A 14,507-nucleotide genomic window follows, 5' to 3' on the forward strand; every position below is an offset into this window, starting at 1 on the left:
TGCAACCTGCCTTCCTCACCACTTCAGCTTTTTTGCAACCAAGATGGTGACAGCGTAAACCAACAGATGACATCACCCTGTTTACATCCATCTTCTGTCCTGTATATGTACTGAACACCATAAAAGACAGAAAGAAGAACAAATTGCGGCCATATTTACACTGATGTAAACTACAGCTTGTCTGGTTGGTAGTAATTCCAGTTTTCCTGCTCACTGTCTGCCGTTTTCATTTCTCTGACCAGGTTATGGAGGCGGTACATGGCGTGACCACAGAGGAGGTTCATAAAGCACTTCAATGAAATGACTGGAACCCAGTGCCAGCTGAACAACAACTAAAGGTCAGACCATCAAATAAAGAATAAAAAAAAATCCCACTTGCCTACATCTGTTTTTTGAAGCTAATGATAAAATATAAGCCATAGGAATCCATTTTATACATGTAAAATATAAATGGCCATCAAGGGAACTCAAAACAATATAGGTGGATGAAGACAAAACTGACTAATATTTTTAAAACAGCTTAGAAGAAAGATGACATGATGTGGTTTTAAATAGCACGTCTTTTGCACATAGGTTTTCTGTTTTAATACATTTGTACATATTGTTGTAGAAACTTTGTTAAATAAAACTGATCTCTGGTGGTCTGAACTCAGGATCTCAGCTCTGTGGCTCTTTAGTTCTCTAAGAGAGGCTGTGACCCTTGTCCTACTGCCTGCTAAGACTGACCCTGTGTACACAGACACGCTACAACTGGTTTAAATATTTGCACAGCAATAGCAGGTAAAGTATTAGGTGATCATCTATGAAAACAAACTCCAAAGCCATGCCTCAGTGTTCCTGTGGGATGGACATGTGCAGACATGTTCTGAAATACTATACATGAACATCTCACATGCTCCCAGGAGATGGAGCACTAAGATTTGGTATCTAACCCAGTGGCACTGCGGTTGTCTTCCACTCATGCTTCTGAACAAGGGCATGGATATAAATAACTTTCTGGCAAATAGTACAGAAAGTTCAGATTGAAGTGAGGATGCCATTCAACAGTTAAAAAAAGAAAATTGGCTAAAGCACGATTTGAATGGAGCTCATTTTGAGGCGGAGCATGAGGGACTAGATTTCCCGAAGCTCATTTTTTCCAAGTGCAACCAGATGGTCCACATTTAGGCCGTCTACAGAGCACCTTCCCCAGATTTTCCCGCGAAATCACTTGGGCAGAAAAACAAGAGACGACTGTGCTTTTAATAAAGGCTTATCGTTGCATTTGTTTATTTGAGAAATACATTGTTGCTTGTATATGTAAAAATGTCCAATCACAAGAAAAGTGTTACAAAACATTTTTGATTAAAAACACAGGAAACATGTTGCAGCCCCTCCCAGCTGCACATATATGATAGAAAAAAAGCATCCAGAGGAACAGTAAACTGTGAGTGCGCAACTTAAATCAACTGTACATGCTTTGGTTAGTACTGGCCACTCAACATATACATATATTTATTCATGCACATACAATACATTTGGTTGGTGATGGCAAACAGCTAGCTGGATTTGAAAGCACTTGTGGCAACCAGGTCTCACGCTGGAGGCGTGCCCAGAACAAGAGTGATTATTAAACACAGAAGTGCAACATTAACCTTTCTTCTATCAAACACTGTAGAGCGAAGCAACCAAATAAAAAAGCAAGTCAATTGATTCAGTTAAGATTCCGGTCTCCTCTCTGTTTCTCTGTACCAGCAGTAATAATTGCACCAACTCTTTTCAGGGACTTAGAAACTACACAGTGTTTCATGCAAGTTTTGCCTGTGGGGTTTTCCAACCATTCTGAGGCCAGATCAATGCTCACTAACCTAACATCTGCTTTTAAATTTTTCCCTCGAACCCTTAACCTGCATTTTCTCTCTCCCCTATGTCATTACGCAGGCACATGTTCAAACACAGTGGTATGTGAAGGAAACTGGATGGTGTCACCAGTGGAGGCAGAGGCAACCACCAAACTCCATAAAGGGAGCACAGGAACATTTAGAGTAAAGCCTGTGCAACAGCTTTGCATCATGCACCGTGGCTGAAGACATGTTGCTGAATAGAAAGAGTGCACTTTGGTAAAAATGTGTGATTCACAACTTCACACTAATAAAGGCAACGCATCCCTAAACAAGTGACAGCGGCTAACTCGTTCAGAATTTTTTTAAGGCGGTCAACTAACTGCAAAATTAGGACAAGGCAGGTACTGTCTGTACGTAGGCACAGTAGAGCTTTGGGCTAAATGCTAAAACCTCAACAGTGGCACATGTTAACAACAGGTTGTTTAGTAGTTAAGATCTTTGTCATGTCAACCATCTAAGTTAGCATGTCTACATGCTAGTACGATGTCACTTCCTTATGTGGGCTAAATGCTAACAGCCAGTTTACTGTGGCTAAATGTTTCCCATAAGCTTTAGTTAATGACAAAAAGACTTAGGGTGATGCACTTCCTGGCTGTAGTTAGCATTTAGCCCAAACTGAGCCTAAAGATAAACTATTTACATGGATGATACAAATAATGTCAAGCAAATTTAATGATTAGCATATCCGCAATTGCACTTCAGTGTATTTACACGCTAACATTTGCACAGATGCCACCCTGAGCTAAATAACCAGAGCAGGATTACCGTAGCTAACTTTGAAGTTTTCTATATGGCTTCTGATAAGTTTCAAAAAGATTAAAAGCTGTGCTAGTGGCTCTGTGTAGTGGAACTCTGGCCCACAAGTGGTTAGCGCCAAATGCTTATGCTAAGATATTCACAGTGACATTGATATAATGAAGCCAAGGCAGGTTTGAGGCTTACCATGTCAAGCATCATATCTTAGTGTGTTTTGCATGCCAACACTTGCTGATTAACACTAAATACAGCCTACAGTGGAGGCTCAAAGGAATGTAATAGGTTTGGTAGAGCATACACCAAAGTAAAAAAGAAAAGCTAACTTTTAAAACAAAAATATCTGTACACAAAATATGATGATCATCATACCAAAGCAATGGACTGACAGACCGACGCTGCCACCATTTAACTGGATAAATGAAGGCAGAGCAATGAATACATCTTCTACAAAACAGTATTGCACTTATACTAGATATACTGTTATCTCTTTATAAAGCTCGAGCAAGCACATAAAATTACTAACAATAAAAGACAAACTGATGGTGACAAAAAAGAAGAAAGAAATGAAACGTGAACACAAGTGCAGCAAAAACACATTCAAAAGGATGCGTGTCCACACCTGTTTCTAAGTTTAACTTTTTTTGATAGCGTAAAGTGTTTGCTATGAATACAGTGATGTGCTTAAAAAGAGGCGAAACATCTACAGACTTTACAGAGACACTGAAAACTTCAGTCTTTGACTTTGGAGAGATTCAAAGTTTTAAATTTAATCAAGAGTTTATTCACTCACAATGAGTTTTATGTGTATATAAACAGATTATGGGACTGGTAACAAATGAACAAAAAAATGACAAATGTTACATAACAGGAAAACACCTTCATCGCAGGCCGTCCCCCCCACGTTTCCTTTTTCCTCTGTTATGAAAACACACTGCTGCGCTGGTTGGCCTCTCCGACTTTCTCAAAGAACATGAAATCCTGCAGAGCAACGTCAAAAGTATTAAATTATTTTATTAAGAAACACACCACATATTTCAAAATCAACGATGTTCTTCTAGATTGGGTACTTACAATGAGGAAGCAGGCGCCCATCAGCACAGCTTTCATCTTCACGTCCAAGTCCAGCGGGAACTGGATGCCAAAATTATCTGTGTCAGTGAAAAACTTCCTTCAAAAGGCCGCTCCACTGCTTGCTGATGCGACCAATGGGTGTGTCGCCATCTTTCCCCTTCAGCTGCAAAACAATAACAATACCAGCGTTCGTCACAAGTTGTTAATCCTGTCGCATTTGCTCCCTTTAAACGCTGGAAACATCAGCAGCAAGGCTGATGATTTCTTCACATTTTTCTTGCCTTCTTGCTGAGAAATATGAGCTTAATATGCACTTATCAGGAGATAAAACAGCTTTCTTGGTTCTGTATGAAAGGTAACACAGTCTGACCACCAGCAACACTGAGGATCATTCACTTGGTTTAAATAATGGGAAAAATTAGAGTCATGGATGCTCTTAAGTGTTGGAAAAGTAACTGGACAAGTGGGAGAAAATACTGACAAGCAAGTTCACCAAGACACAAGAAGATCTAAGCACAATCTTTGTGCAAACAGATAACAAAAATCAGGCTCTGCTGCAATCCTGGCAGATCAGCTGACCTGATCTGCTGTTTAAGCTGCTTTAGCCTGCCTACAATTGCATTTCCCCTGCATGCCTCCTGCGTCTAATCACTACTTGCAGCCAGTAGTTGTATCATGTCAATTCTCAAGTAATATGTGCAGGATGTCATGTGGGGAACCAGGAAGTGAGACTAATAGGAAGATTTAATTTTTTCATTGCACAGGCTGGATAGTAGCCTGACTTCAAGGTGTACCTTCTTATTTTATGGACAGATAAGAGTCGTATCAACCTTTTCGTTAAACTCTACAATAAAGTGAATAGAAAGTGTTTTCCCAAACTATCAACTATTCCTTTGAGTTAATTAAAATCATCATCAACATCTCTGTGACTGTTACCAATCCTGTTTAGATTACCTGAGTGGATCTGTAACAAATCACTGTTGGCTGATGGATGAAATTTACTTAGAGTTCAGTTTCTCCCACAAACAACGACCCTCTGAGCTCACCTCAAAGTTGACATCTCCACAGCAGTTGCAGGCAAAGCAAGGCCCCTCCAGTCTCATCAGTGTCTCCTTGTTTGCTCCCTGGATGGAAAACTTTGGCAGGAAAGGGTGCCAGTCCTGTTTGACGTACCCTATGGTGGTCCCCGGTGGAGCCTGGACCTCCATCTGTTGGTCACATAGTTAGTTAGACACATAGCTTTCTAATTTTGTAATGAGACACTATTTCACAGAGCTTGGTTTGCTCTCTTTCCTGGACACTGACAGCTATAAATAAAACGTCACGCGGTGTCACGCTGGACAGCAGGAATGATAAGCGAGGCTGACTGCTTGATTGTTAAACCATGTAAACAAAGGGAATGCATCTCACATGGTTCCTGTCTGGGCAGTAAACAGAGAGCTGCAGTATGATTGGATATCTTCTCGGATTCGTGCCATTGGGAACGTTCTGTAGACAGACCGCTAACGATGTGATTACACAGGGGCAAAGAGAAAAAGGTCTCAGTGGACGGATGGCAAAGGATCAGGGTTTCTAGGAGATAGTTTGGACAGACAAAGGGCCATTCATGGTCTTAACAAACCCCTGCCTGAGCAGAGTGGCACACAAAGGCACTGAAACACCGGTCAGCAGCAACCACTCAGCAACAGTAACTCAAGACAAAGAGAGGAAAGGCAAAAGTATGAGCCACTGGCACTGTGAGGCTGCAGGTTGTTATGAAGAACGAAGAACTGATAGGCCTCTGTATTTTACATGAGAAAGGACTAACAATTATTTATTACTTTAAACACAGGACTATGGTTTTCTTCCAGTCTGGCTGTAAGTAGCAGTATCAAATGTCAAGTTACATGCACTATAACATGCACTACAAAAAATAAAAAAAATAAAAAATATCACATGACACACCAAAAGGGAGTGCACAGAAGCTAGACTATGGTGAATTCAAATGTCTTGGAGGGCAGAATCGTCCTGGCAAAGACTCAGATCTGACCCTCTGGACAGCTTTTGAAAATGTGAAGGATGAAGAGCAGAACAAGGTGGTAAACACACTGACAATTTAATAATCAAAGTCTGTTGATAATAAAATTTGAATTTGATGTTCTAAACAGGCTGTAGAACAGCGTTTAATGGGTGATCACAAAGCTCTTGAATCAAAAGCTTTCCCTGATTCTAAATTTGGCCTCAAGACCATCTTCTTGAGCATGCCTGGATGGACTCCGGTTAGTAGCTGTTAATTTTTTGACTGCTCACTGGAAGCCTCCTTTTAACTGCTTACACTGTGCACTCTGTACATTTCACCATAAAACTCAAACTTGCATAAAAAGCAAATACCAGTGTCCTTGTCAAACTGACTCCAATTTCACATGATACAGGCAGGGTCTGCAGCTCCAGTCGACTGTCAATGCAGAGAACATTAATCTGCATGCAGTTGGTTCCAGGACAGAGCACACTGATAACTCAGTTTCTTTGGTCACCTGGACCAATCAGCAGTAAATTAGCCCACTTCCCACCCCAAAAAACTATTTTAAATCCAGCAGGGTTTAGAGAGGCAGGGGAATAAATCAGACTTGTATAGCAGCTCCACTAAAAACATTCCTGAAGACTAGAAGTAAATCCTGAACAGGAGATGAGCTGTGGTAAGTATAAGTGTCACAAAATAAACTACAGAGCTCGCGTTTCTCTTAAAATCTTCAGATTTTTCCTTTAATTTCTACATTACATTAAAAAAAATTTCATTGCCACTTATAAAACTGTAATGTCTTTATTTATTTGTCTTTATCTGATCTAACTTTTGTATCTATCTTTATTTAATCAAAAAAGTGATTAGGTATGTCTTAACATAAACTACGAACAGAGTGCTACTGAAAGTAAAGAGTTTATTCTTCCCTATCAGAGTCTCTTCAGATATTTACTATAGCTAAACATTAACCGGCACATCTAGGTCAAATACAATAATCCAGATATGATGGATGAGTACTCAGATTTCACACCGAAAATGCTTTTGACCAGGAACAATATTGGTCTAGGTGTGGTAAATGAATGCAATATGACTCCTTTAACCTCTTTCAACACTAGCCAAGTCACTTCTACTCAAACACAGAAACATTAGAGTGGACAGACCTCTTGCAGGCAGCAGGGACACCAGCAGGAGACGCAGCGGAAAGGCCTGATGAGACGGATGACCTCCCTGTCCATGTTGTCCTTGATTTTCATGTCGAAGCTGCGCAGAGAGCCGCAACAGTTCCTGGTGCAGCAGTCATTCTTCTCTTTGGCTTTGTAGATCTTCTGACCCAGACTGTTTTTTATTTCATACTGGTTGTTTGTCTCAAAACCGATGAATGCTGGGCGTGGTTGGGAGAAGAGAAGGGAAAACGGTGAGAAATGAAGTAAAGATAAGTAAGGAATTTCAAGGGCAGATATCATTTTTCTTCGATTCGTATTCATCTTGAGAGGCTTTAAACCTCACACACAGCTGCTTATGAGCTGCTGAAGGATTAAATATTTTGTGTTGAACAAGATGCGCGCCTCACCTTCCAGGAGTTCGACTTTCTGATGGATCAGGATCTGGTCAATCTAAAACCGAAGGAGAGACAGCAAACTGAAAAATGAGGCAACTCTGTGGCACATCCTGCAATCTGAAAGTCTCTTTCTTCTAAAAACAATTAAAAGCACGTATGAGGCATTTGCAATGCAAAAGACTGCCGGTTAAAGAAAAATACCTTCTTTTATAAGAGAACAATGTTGAATGTGATCTTTAACGGGGTTCAAAAGGCCAATGGGACTGACCTCGCCTATTGTTTTAAAAAGGAAACTGACTTTAGTGTCACACATTTCCAAATCCTAAATGAGATTAATGATCACCAAAAAGTGCAGCAAACTGCAAGTATTTCAATGGTGAGCCAACAGAACTACAAAATGCTACTTTTACCCACTACAGTCTTAAACATGTGACCTTTTCTCTTACTACTTGGCATGCAACAGATCCAGGAACTGTGTCGGGTTACGCCCATGGCCAGCAGCTTTTCAGGTTCATACAAAATCCAAGTAAAATGGGAGGATTAAATGAGTCATCGGTCATTGTTAGAAAGTTTACTTAGAGTTCGTGATAAAAAAAATATGTGACATTTAAGAAGACACTGGAACCAATCATAGCTCTCAAAAATCACCTGATTGCACTGACTTTTTTTTTTTAATCTGCCTGTCAGCTTGGATATTGTAATACTAAACATACAATGTAATGCCTGATATAACACTAATAGGAACGAATAACTAGATAGATAAAAGAAAGACATGAAGAAGTGGAGCCTACAGTGAATTTCCAGAGCTCATCTTGGAAAAGCAAAATATGTTTGGCACAAAAGTGCATTCAGATCATAATTGTGTCCAAAAGCTGCTGGACAGGACAGCGTATAAAACAAAACAAAACAAACTGTGCTGGTTTAACCTTTCTCTGCCCTACCTGTGTGAGATACTCGAGTCCAGGTGGGACACCAACGGGGACTGCTGGACCTCCAGGAGCTGGTGAAATCCCCGCTGGTGGGCCACCGTATTCAGGGCCTGGAGCTGGCCCTGTGGGTGCTGGCTGGTACATGACCGCAGGTTGTCCTGAATAGCCCATGTTGAAGCCCGGTGGAGGGGCTTGACTGGGATCTCCATATCCAGGAGGAACTGGATACGGTGCTCCGCCGGGCTGAGACATGGGATAGGGTGGCTGGTTTGGAGCACCTGGGTAAACTGGAGGGGGGGAAAAAAATAGACACAATCAAAGCCTGTTCAGATACACCGACAGTCTGATTTGACTGAATTTGAATACATGAGCTCGGTTGTTGCTGTACAAACTATGACAGTCAAACTTTAGAAAGCAGAGCTCAATTTTTACCCTAAAACAACCAAAAAATACAAGGAAAATAAATAAAGCCGTAATATGTAAGATAAGGCACAAAAAACTAAAAGAAACCATCAACTCTGAGTATGAATGATAATATAAATATACACACATAAAAATTATATAAGACTCAAAAGCCTGAAGCTCCTGTTTAGGATTTAAGACCAGCTGTGTTGACCACGGCTGGTCGTCTCCAGGTTCTTACCTTCCAGTCAGAGCAGAGACAGAAGCTGAGAGTGATCGCCGAGTGTCTCGCTAGAAGCAGCTGCTCTCTGCTGAGTGTGAGTGTGGGTGTGCGCACGCTGTGAATCATCCGCCCCTTTTTTTTTTTTTTTTTTTTTTAGTAGACAGGGCAGAGCTAATTAGCCGGTGATTGCAACACAGCAGTAATAACCTACCTATACTGGAAAAACTGGAACCATGATATGGTGGAAACCAATTGTCAGCGTTTCCATGGTGGAAAAACTGAATATGTGATGTGAAAACAGTGAGATTTGGGGATTTTTTTGGACAGGAACTGAAGATTCTTACATTAAATGAGGATTTCAGTTAGGAAGAACGAACACCGTCAGCACAGGGATATGTAACTTTGTCTCTCAGAGTGTTTGCATCTTATTTAAAGCAGCTTTTGTGCTAAATTAACAGAACCATAAGTGCACACTAGTCTCAAGAGGCTAGCAGGCAGCCTACTCTGTGGCTGCCCTGGAGAATGCCACGAGGGGCCATAAGACTTTACACAGGGCCAGTTGCACCTCTGTTGTGTGCTATGGGACTCACTTTCACAAGATTCATAACAATGAATAACTGGGGATTGCTTACTTTTATGAATGTGTAAAATGCTGTTATCAGATAAACTGCAAGGTCCACTGGAACACAGCTGTCCTTATGATCATATGTTATGCCAATAAAGTCTAAACTGAGTTAAATGGTTTTGTAATGTCCTTGTTTAAAATGCAAAAATGTGATCATTCTCACTTCATAACGACAACAACATTGGTCAAAATTATACAGCATTGACCGATCGGTCTTTGGTGTGTAAAAAGACACATCCCTCACTACTACAGTCGTGCACACACACGCACGCATGTCTCGTTCCATAGTACAGACCTCATTTAGAACACACAGCATTTAAGCCCCACTGTAAAATGTGAAACGTCAGAGATAATGGAAAATCAATGCCGAATTTTATTAACCACCTTCCGGCTTACCTTATCCTGCTTCCAAGAATAAAGGTTAAAGAAAAATGTTAATAGTTTCACTATCATAGGACTGCTGCTGCCATTCAATTTTTTTGGTAACAGACAAGATTAAAAAAAAGAAATCTGGTGTGGTGGAGAGGCAGAAAATGTAGTCTTTAAAAATTTAAATAGTACAAGTCTAATGCATCATGGTGGTCGTTTATACTTGTACTGAGGACGGTTTCCTTTAGCCCTGAGAACTGTGTGTAAGCCGGCTTGACCTAAAACCCCAATGTCACGATGATGGTTATCAACTTCCTCTATTAAGCCGGGCTTTCTGCCTCCTTGTGAGCGTCCCCTACACCAATCAGAGACATTATCAAATGATGATGATAATAAAAATCTAATGGTGAAACTCACCACTGTTACAAACATAAAAGAGATTAAAGCTGCAGAAACTTGTTGATTTTGCGATTTAGTAAACAGAGCAGTAAAAATTAACATTTTAATTTGAGAAAATTATTGAAACACTGCATGGTGCTCTTGTTTTTTCCCCCCTAACACGACAGCTACACATTTAATTAATAATAAACATTAACATCCCATAAATTAATAAAAAACATGTGGATGCATGTAAAACAGACTTAGCAACACATTAGAATCTGATCTCAAATAATTTTTATACATTTTCTGACACTGCAAAGCGCAGTGTGAGCTGCTGTAACTTTACAGTTGCGCTTCATTCCCGATCTTGCCAAGATACGGCTTTACAAGCTGCTCGTGCAAAACGTAGTAGCCAGCAGAGAATCTGTATCGCGCTTGCAACGTGCTGTAAATAAAAGAATCAGTAAAAACGTGCCACTTCCAGCCCATTTTAAACCAAAACTCTGACATATAACCTGCTTCTGACCAGGTTATGTGCACAGCAAAGGTTACTATGGTGATTTAAAGTTAATTTCAGCGGCTCCCTTATTGACAAAGAGTAGCTCCACATATTTCAGTGTGACAGATTTCTTTTTTTACTACACCAGGAGATGTGTGTCTCCACCTGGGATCAAAGTGGGGCTCTTCATGTATTAATGAGACACACAGAAAATTCATTTTAAGGTCAACACAGCTTTGTAATCTCGCTTTCCCGTGTTTGCAGTCTTTTCCAATATGAGTGTTTTCTGCTTATTTTAAATATATAAATCTATATAGAAATATAAATGACAAACTGACTTTGGTTAACAGCTCTAGTTTATGATGGGACCCGCAAAAACAAAATTTACCTTTACCAGATATTCATTTGGGGAAAGTTGTGAACTGGCCAAAGAAGAAAAAAAAAAGGAAGCTGAAGCTGAAGACATTTTTGCTCGTAGAGAAATTATTGTTTACTTAATGGCTCACTTTACTACACAGGAAGCATAAACCATAAAGTCACTGCCTTAACACAAATGACGTGACGAGCCTCCTGAGTCACACCTGCTGACAGACCGTCATGTGAAAGTATGTGTGCTGTGATGATTTCTAACAGCAGTCAGGACAAAATTTAGAAAGAATTTAGAAAGATCAAATTTAGATCAGCTTATTTTTGCTGACGAGAGCCCCCACATGCCTGTTGGGTTTCTCTCTGAATGTTATATATGAGCTGCTTTTCTGCACTGTATCTTCTTTACAGATGTGCTTTTTGATGTGAATCACAGCGAGTATACTGGTAATGGAAAAAAAAACTAAACAAAAAGGTCTATACACATTTAAATGAAATGGCATGTCAGTAAGGGATTTTGGTCTCAAGACTGGCCAAACTGGTTTTTATTCACATCTTGCAATTACCTGAAGCACATGAGTCTAATTCTTCTAAAGGTCACTGGCCTATGGTTTGTCCCCCCCCCCCTTCTTCTGGACTTCTATGGAAGGGTGAAAATGCACCATGAGCTCAGCTAAGCAGATCCTCCCTCGGAGTGTCTTCACAGCACTACAAGCACAGGGCGGGGGCAGGGATGGAGAACCAGACGCGAGAAACTACTCAGAAAAACATTCCTGAAATTTTTCCTCCATCAAATTATTAATTAAATCCTGTCCAGAGAAAGACACTCAAAAACGAGGTGGACATGACAGCTAGTACTCTGCCTGGGAAAGAGGAAGGATCCCCCCCCCCATGTTTACTTAATATTATGACTAATATTGGTTTACATATTCACCTAACAAGCAAAAGATCTCTGGTTCGATCCCGGGAGGATCCTTCTAGTGAAGTGACGCCATCACTGATGCAGATTCTGTCCCGTTTAGAAAGACTCTATTTATGCTCCCCTCACTGCTTTACCACCTATGTGCAGGTCAGGCTCAGTCAACAGTGAGGAATACATGTAAACTATAAAATGATGTTTTCAATCAGTTCGTACTTGATATTCCCACACTTTTCAGCAGTAAGGATAAATACAAAGTTGACAACGTTTTGTGTTTTTTCCCCCCCTCCTGTCTCGGCATTAGAATTGTTGTCTGAAGGCCGAAAAATTCCAAAAAGATTTACTTTCATGAGTGGAGCACTACTTTCTTTTGAGTCGTTACAACCACAACGAACAAGACCAGGTGACTGGAAAAGCCCATTTAGTCACGAGTCTGCTGGCAAAGGCTGATGAATATAATAAAGCCTTGTGGACTACAATTAAGACAGAAAACAACCTCTTGTGCCATTTCTGTGTAATGAAAGTTAAAAAAGGAAGTTAGACAGTGTGAAGCTAGAGGTCTGCCTTTGCTCAACATCCCTCTCTTTACTTCACATTAAAAAAAACAGAAAAAAGTGTGGGTGCACCCACTGCCCTGGCATACACAAACAATAGCACCTTTCACCTTTTCCACTCAGTGAGAGAAGTCTGCTGGGCCAAAGACTCTGACGTGTTTTCAAGAAAGTATTCCTGGAATTTCTTGGGGAAGAAAAAAAATAAAAACATCCCCCACCTCCAGGAGTCTACTGTGTGGGCTGGACAGTGTGCTCATTATTCAGGCTGTTGGGTTTAGTGGAAAGCTAACGGGGCAAGTGTGAGAAAACTTTTAGCATTTTACAAAGCGTGACGTAATGGAAACAAAGTGTTAAAGCTATTAATGTACGCCACACTGCTCACATTTTTAAAACACTCTTACGTCTTCATATTTTCTTCCAAAGAAAAAAATGAAAAACAAAAGTCAGCATAAATGTGAAATCTAGGCACGTACCAGGAGCAGACATGGTGCAGAGCTTTTCTGGGCGGAGGAAGAAAAATAAGGTCACTTCCCGACGCAATCCCACGGTTTCTATGGAAAACTGAAAGGATAAAGGGAAGAAGAGAAAAAAAGGGGAGGGGTGAGTGTAATAGAAACCAGCAGGACTGGAGGAGGGTGCGCAGAGAGCGACAATAACACAAACATGAATTTTTAACTTCAATCGGTCATGCGTTCAAGGCGAGCAACTCGAAGTTGTGTGTAAATGTGCCTTGTCTGGGATCCTGACACAAAGCTTCACGGATAATATTCAGACACAGCCCAGAGGTCCAAAACAATCCTGACAATGTTGGGTTCAAACTCGTGGCCCTTTTGTCCCTGATGCACAGTATCTCAGACCTAAATCATAAAAATAAAAGGAGTGGGTGTGCCCCGTGTCAGCCCAAGACTGGCAGCTAACTGCCACTAAATGTCAGCATTGAGCTCTTTTTCCCCCTTTAGACGTCATTAAAGTACACTCAGGTTCCCATAAGAGCTCATTAAAGAGAAAAACACCTACAGCTTCCTAAAGTAAAGGTCGCGAGCATCTCCTGCCTCGTGAGCAGTCTTTACGTCGTAGTAAAAGAAAGAAGAAGAAAAAAAACACTCGAGCTAAAATATGGTGAGGAACAGCACATACTCACACAAAAATATCTCACCTCAGTGGCTGTTTTCACTGAAGTTCCAGCGACAAGAAATGAAATGAAAGTGGTCGGAAAGCAGAAGCTTGCAGTCCTCTTCCTTTAACCTGTTAGCTGCAGCTGTGCTGTACGCCTCCCTCCACTTCTCTCTAGTCTCCTCCCCCTTTCCGGGATTTTACGTGGGCTAAGGCTTTGGCGGGTCATTGAGCTGTGAAGATGAGGGCTTTCGTGCACTGGGCGGGAAGAGGAGACTGGCGTCACCAGGGACGTCTAAACTTGTTATCGCTCGCTGCAGATGCGGGAGGAAGACGAGAAGGAGCGGTGCGATCTGTGAAACACTGGGGCAGCTCCGACCACCAGGGGGCGCCAAAATGCCAGAAATCACAGCCACCTTCGCCGGATCCTCCTCCTCAGGAAACACAGACACTACAGTAAATACACACAGAGTGTACTGTAAGACTTTTTGATTATACAACGCTGAAGTTAAAGAAGAGTAAAAAGTAAGACTGATGTTGTTTGAGAGAGTAGTAATAATATGTATACTATAATAATATGTCTGCTATAATAATTACACTGTATTTATAAACCATATTTATTATAGTATAATACAACCAACATTCCTACCTGTCTTTATAAACTGTATTTATTATAACAGCTACCGGCATTCCTACCTCTAGTCCTACCTCATACTCAGTGTGCACGACCACCAATCACATTGCACCTTTGATTGCACTGATCACTTGCTCCTTACATTGCACCTGCTTCCTTATATGGCACATATAATTTGTACATATCTCTGTAGATACTTATGTTATTACATACATTCCCTGTGTAG

General features: G+C 40.8%; 1 pseudogene; it reads right to left on the bottom strand.

Annotated features, from left to right (window-relative positions):
* Positions 1–1,245: 1,245 nt before the first annotated feature.
* Positions 1,246–13,929, bottom strand: LOC134623021 (phospholipid scramblase 2-like; annotated as a pseudogene).
* Between the last annotated feature and the right edge of the window lie 578 nt (positions 13,930–14,507).

This window comes from Pelmatolapia mariae, unplaced genomic scaffold, assembly GCF_036321145.2.
Source record: "Pelmatolapia mariae isolate MD_Pm_ZW unplaced genomic scaffold, Pm_UMD_F_2 NODE_ptg000353l+_length_25520_cov_1, whole genome shotgun sequence".
Classification (NCBI taxonomy): domain Eukaryota; kingdom Metazoa; phylum Chordata; class Actinopteri; order Cichliformes; family Cichlidae; genus Pelmatolapia; species Pelmatolapia mariae.